Source organism: Ipomoea nil, unplaced genomic scaffold (assembly GCF_001879475.1).
Source record: "Ipomoea nil cultivar Tokyo-kokei standard unplaced genomic scaffold, Asagao_1.1 scaffold2647, whole genome shotgun sequence".
In the NCBI taxonomy this organism is placed as follows: domain Eukaryota; kingdom Viridiplantae; phylum Streptophyta; class Magnoliopsida; order Solanales; family Convolvulaceae; genus Ipomoea; species Ipomoea nil.
The window spans coordinates 1,790,751-1,797,816 of NW_017619075.1; the positions used below are offsets into that span (position 1 = coordinate 1,790,751).

A 7,066-nucleotide genomic window follows, 5' to 3' on the forward strand; every position below is an offset into this window, starting at 1 on the left:
TAGGTTAGGTTTGCTTTCCAGTTAGATACGGATACTTTACGTTAAGTTGTTTTAGCTATTAGTATTGTATTCCTATTCTATTATTGTAACTGAATAACATAATCAATACTTTACGTTAAGTTGTTTTAGCTATTAGTATTGTATTCCTATTCTATTATTGTAACTGAATAACATAATCAATTATCTCACCATATCACCTGTAAATAATATAGAACAAACACTTTATTATATGCAAAAGCAATGTTCAAATTCAGCACACTAAGTGGATGGGTAGGGATCAAACCCCCAACCTCTTTCTTAAGAGATGAGGTGCTGAACCACCACGCCAACCATGTTGATTTTTTTTTTTTTTTTTTGTTTTTCTTTTTAAACTACTGGTTACCAGGGTTGAAAAGTGTATAATCCTGATATATTTTGAAAATACAGGCATCAGGGCCGGTCCAAACATTTTATAGGCCCGGGGCAAAATTTTAAAAACGGGCCCCTATATGAAAAATTTAAAGTTAATAATACTGAAAAAAAAAATTAAGAATATCAAATAACAAGAAATAAGATTAGAAAATTTTCAACAATTTTTTTAATACAAAAATAATCATGACAAAAAATTTATTGATGCAAAATCATCCATAATTGCATCAAGATTAATATTTTCTAGCATATCTTTCTCAATACACAAAATCACCAAACCATTCAATCTTTCTTGTGACATTTGAAGATCTCAAGTAGGTTTTCAATAACTTCAATTTTGAAAAACTTCTCTCCGCTGATGCTACAGTCATGGGTATTGTCAATAATATTCGATAAGCAATAGAAACCATTGGGTAGCAATCCGCAACTTTGACAAACTCAAGAATTTCAATCGCTGACATTAATGTGTTTGGCAAAGTCATCTGTAACACTTTTAATTCAAAGAAAAGATCACCCGAACAAAAGCACCTGGAACTTCAATACTGAAATAGCCAATCAACAATCTTTATTTCTACCAATGGGTAAACATGTATCTTCAATCCCTACATAAATAAATAAATAAACACATTACACAACTTACAAAATAAAATGAAATACAATAAAAGCAATCTTCATATAATAAACCTAATAAACTTACAATTTCATTATACATAAGAATCCTAAGAAATATAATTAAAAGACAAATAAAATTCCTAATTCCCAAGTCTTAAACAACAAATCAATAATTCCTAATTTCAAAATGTAATCTGTAATTCATTTTTCAATTTCATTAATCTGCATTTTTTTTTTCATTTTTTTTATGTAATCTGCGATTCAAAATGTAATCTGCAATAACAATTAACATTCAGATTACAATTCTTTCTCAAATAACAACATTGAGTATTGTAATCTGCAATAACAAATAGAATCGTATTTGTAACAACAATTAACATTCATATTACAATTCTTTCTCAAAATGTGAATCATTCAGATTCAAAATGTAATCTACGATTCAAAATTCTTTCTCAAATAACAATTCCTAATTTAGAATGTAATCTGCACTTCCTAATTTTGTGAGAATATAATTAGTAATTCCTAAATTCTAACAATTAACAATTAACAATTCCTAAATTCAGATTACATTAACAATTAACAATTAGCAATGCCTAATCTGTAATTTTAAACCTAATCTGTAATTCATTTTGTTTTTAGAATGTAATATGCAATTCCTAAATTCTAAATTCCCAAGCCATAAAATACCTTTGCAATTGAAGATCACTGAGATTAGGCCGGCAAAGGCCGACGGCGAGGGCGCGAGACAGAGCCACAGAGGACGGCGACCTGGTGAGTGGCGAAGACGAGGCCGAGGGCGGAGATTTCGGCGAACTGGAGAGTGGTGAAGGCGAGGTAGAAGACTGTTATTTGGCTTCTGAGGTTTTAATAACTTCATTCTTACTATTGGAAGAATTGAAGGGTTGCTATGGACTGTGGTGTAGGTGCGAAGCGGCGAGGCAGAGGGCGGCATCACTTCTTCGTATTCCCGTCTTTTCGTCTTACGTCTTCCGTCTTCCACTTCCTCTGTTATTTATTTTTTTTTAATAAATATTAACTATTAAGTACGAAGTATTATAATATATATAATATATAATATATTGCTATATTATCTATGGGCCATCCTATATACTTGGGCCCTGGGCAGGTGCCCAGACTGCCCATGCCCCTGGGCCGGGCCTGGCAGGCATCACCTTGCCTAATAGCAAAGTAGTCCTAATTTCTTTCTTTCCTTAACGGGAAAATAACGCTTTTCCTCCTAATGCATTAATTACTTTGCATAATAACTGAAAAATTGCAATCCAGTGGTCCCAAATTATTAAAATTATATTCTGTAATAAGGTAATAATTTTTCGTCTTTTTAGTAATTAATTGATCTTTATAATTCCTTGTGTACCATTTTACTTTAAACTAGTATTTCTGCCGTGCGATGCACGGAATGGATTTGTTGTAATATATTAAGAATATTTGGATCGATATATAATTATTTAAATTAGAACATCAAATATTATATAGTGCAATTAAAGATATATATGGTTAGGATCGTTTATGTGTTTTGATGTTATCATTGCTTAAATTCATCTCCAATCTATTTTATTCATAACTTGTCTCCCTATTTATAATTGTAAAATTTTAGTAATTTAGGACTATAATCCCCAAAATAACTAAAATCCCAACAAACTACAAATAAATAAATACAAAATTAATCGTAAGATAAATACAAATAATAAATTAAAATAAGCATAACAAACTAAATCTAAAATAGTTATCCTAATTAATTTAATTATTCTAATTAAATAACAAAACTAGTTATAAAATAATCCAATGGTAAATTGTTGCTTCCTGTGGTCACAACAGTAGGCCTAATATATATATATATATATATATATATATATATATATATATATATATATATATATATATATATAGGGACGGAGCCAGGACGGAAGAGTGCGGGGGGCCAAACTACTATTGAAGTACTAAATCAAATACATTGATATCCCGTTAACATATCTCAAAATAATCATTACATTACAAATTCAATAAAGTTTAGAATAAATTATTTATAATTGAATCTATATTAAATTATTTTGCAATATGCTTTTCAATACACATTACTTTGTACGGTTGAAAGAATGAAAACATTCACGCATGTTTTAAAAGACTATTGATTATTTCTTGAAAAACCCTCTTCACAACATAACATAATAGCAATTGTTTTCTCAAATCCATATACTACACAATTGTTACATTATTATGCATTTTAAATTAAATACAAAATTTATCACACAACCACAAATTTACATAATTAACCAAACAAATGCACTTGATATCCATGATTTAGAATCAAACAAAACAATTATTTAAGATAAACAATAGAATATGAAACAAAAATTAACCAAACAAGTAGTTAGAAATAAAAATAAAAAATAAAAATTAACTTGAAAAATATGCATAGATTTTGTTAAAATGACAAATTATCTTATTATAACGTATATGCCGCATATATGCATGGTTCTAGGCAGAGAAACTAGTAAGTAGGTTAAATGAAATTTAATTTGAATGTGAGTCAACAATATATGGAATACATAATTTGAAATAGGAGAGAACTGAAAAAGTTGAGAAGATGAAAAAATTTATAATTTTACCTGTAAGATTAATTAAGTGGAGGGGGGCCAAATATTTTGAAAAAATAACAAAATTTTAAAATTCTATATAATATTTTTTAAAAAATTTAATACGTATATAATATTAAAAATTTTGGTGTGGGGGAGGGGGGCCAAGGCCCCCCTAAGCATATACTTACCTCCGTCTCTGTATATAATATATATATATATATATATATATATATATATATATATATATATAAAATAAACTTAAATGTAATAATTGTATTAAATTATATTATATTATATTTTGAAAGTGAGTTAAAATTATAAAGATGTAGAAAAAAAATAAAAAAGTACAGCTTAATATATTTATGTACATAAACATTATATTAAAGTAAAAATTTTATGTACATATAGATTTATTTTTTTTAAAAAATATCAATATGGAGTCGTTTAAAAAACTTCAATAAGAATTTTTAATGTTATACTTTTAATACATTAATTTTATTTGTGAAAAAAATAAATTTGAAAAAAATTTAAGAAAGAAAAATTTGGAATAATGTGCATGTTATGTGCATGCACGTGGCCGGCACTGGCCAATGAATCCCATCCAATTCCATCCGGAACAGAAACATGAATCCCAAATCCACAGGGAATAGATTGAATCCTGAATCCCAATTCTACTCAGAATACAAATGAATTCCAGTATTATACATATATACCAGTACGTACCGATCTTCCAGCCAATTCAACTCTTCATCATTTGCTTCAATTCGCGTTCCGATCCAGTGATCGAATTTCACTTTCAAGAATGGGAGTTAGAAGCGCTTATGAGAGTAAAGGAAAACTACTTCAAGAGGCCGCCGCTGGCACGGCGAGAAAACTCGCGAAGCCAATGTTTAGCGGCAACCGGAAATCTCAACCACCGCCACCTCCTAGGTGGAAGATGGCTACGAGAAAAGGCGAAACCCGAGCGGTTTGGCGGCCGGCGGTTCCATCCTGGGAAAAGGAGTTTTGCTTGAAGGCAACGACAGGGCTGTTCCCTACCTAGGATAAATTCGTAGAGGCCAAGAACTACGTCCACCTTTACGATAACATCATGCAGTGGGACGACAAGGAGGCGCAGGAATCATTCAACCGTTCTAAAACCTTGTTCTATGCTAAAAAATTTAACATCATTAATAATCTCGAAACTAATTTAACTCTACTTGAACCTGATTTTTATATCGATAAAATCGACTGGGACGATGATTCTAAGATTGATGATTCTGAACTCATGAAGGAATTAGGGCCAACTATTGACGAAGAAGAAATGGAGGAGACTAGTAATCCAACAATAACTCAATTAAAGAAAAGTTGGGAGATAGCAATAGAGGACATCAAACCTACTGGGTGGGATGTTGACCCAAAAGAATTTATGGATGCTAATAACCTTACCGGTCTAATTGTTGGTGGTCTAGCTCCGTGATTTTATTTACTTTTATTAATAGTATAGTTTAATTTCATTTTGAAATCATTGGTTCACATATTTGAATTATTTATTTTTTCTTTAATTATTCTCACTGTAAACATAAATGATATTGCAATAATTAATTTATGATATTTATATTTTTTTTTGAATGCTACTAGCTCTATTAGATTGTAGTATCTGTTCATATACTTTCTCAACCTATTGAAACACAAAGAGCTAATAATGCCTCCACTGAGGCTTGAACTCACAACCTTCCAAATGGAAGTCCAACCCGGATACCATTGGACCACATAGTCCTGGTATTTATGATATTTATATAATTGTATCGTTTTTTAAATATAAAATTTTCACATGTTTGGGGTTTAAAAAAAATATTTTAATTTTTTTTTATTTTTAAAATATAGTCATTTTATTAAGGAAATTAAAACTAATTAAAATAAATCTAATCATGCTATATTTATTTGTAACTGTATATTAATTTCATTTTGAAATCATTGGTTCACATATTTGAATTAGTTATTTTTTCTTTAATTATTCTCATTGTAAAAATAAATGATATTTTACTAATTAATTTATAATATTTATGAAATTGTATTTTTAAAAATATAAGATTTACACATGTTATATATGAAGGGTTAAAAAAATATTTTATAATTATTTTTTATTAGAAAGTATTTTTATTTTTGAAATATTTTCCAGCAATACAAACACTCTCTTAGTCTCTCATCAAAACGGATAAAGAAAAGTCATTTCATTAAGGAAATTAAAAATAAATCTAATCATGCTATATTTATTTGTAACTGTATATTCATTTTATTTTAAAATCATTGGTTCACATATTTGAATTATTTATTTTTCTTTAATTATTATAAACAGAAATGATATTGTACTAATTAATTAATGATATTTCTCAAATTGTATTTTTAAAAAATATAAAATTTACACATGTTATGAAGGGTTAAAATAATATTTTAAAATTATATTTTACTAGTAAGTATTTTTATTTTTAAAATATTTTCCAGCAACCCAAACACTCCCGTAGGGCAAATTATACTGTGGACAACGGTCTATAATGCATTGTGGTCCATACATCAAATATGCACTACAGTTACAATTCAACAAAACTACAGTATCATTTTGATATAATATAGTTTCGCTGGACATTATACACTCAAATTTGTGAAATTATTATTCAGTTTCAATTTTTTATACACTGCAGTTTCATTTCAACACAATTACAATGTCATTTGATAATATAATAAAAAATAATACGTGGGACAGTTTCAGTTAAGATACACTATAGTGTCTGTCATTTTGGACCATGATCCACAAAGCTTTGTGGACCGCGGTCCACAGTATAATTGTTGCTCCCTTAGTCTCCCATCAAAAACTGATAAAGAAAAGTCATTTCATTAAGAAAATAAAATTAATTAAAGTAAATCTAATCATACTATATTTATTTGTAATGGTATATTAATTTCATTTTGAAATCATTGGTTCAAATATTTGAATTATTTATTTTTTTCTCTTTAATTATTATAAACAGAAATGATATTTTACTAATTAATTTATAATATTTATCAAATTGTATTTTTAAAATAATAGTGTTTTACTCGTGTGTTTGTTGCAGGGAAATTTTTTTTGTTATTATGAATTTAAAATTATAAATAGAAAAAATGAAAAAATATTAAAATGTACAGTATAATAATATAGTTGAATTTTTATATATTTGGTCAAGTATCTATTTTCATAACATACAAAATTTAAATTTAAATTTTATATGATTAATATAATCTCTAATTATTTACATATTTAGATAAATTTATAGAAAAAAAATAAACTTATAGAAAAAATTCACATAATTAAGTTAATTTATTCCTAATTGTATTTCATATATATTATAATTCTAAAAATATGAATAATAAATAAGAGAGTTATACTTAGAAAATAACAAAAAAATGTAAATTTTAAATTTTTAATGAGTATG

General features: G+C 27.6%; 1 long non-coding RNA gene across 1 annotated transcript; it reads right to left on the reverse strand.

Moving 5' to 3' along the window:
- Positions 1–558: 558 nt before the first annotated feature.
- Positions 559–1,746, reverse strand: LOC109154523. Its single transcript, XR_002049733.1, has 2 exons — positions 1,708–1,746; positions 559–1,010 (listed from the first exon to the last, which is right to left on the reverse strand). It is a non-coding gene; the product is annotated as an uncharacterized LOC109154523 (long non-coding RNA).
- Positions 1,747–7,066: the final 5,320 nt, after the last annotated feature.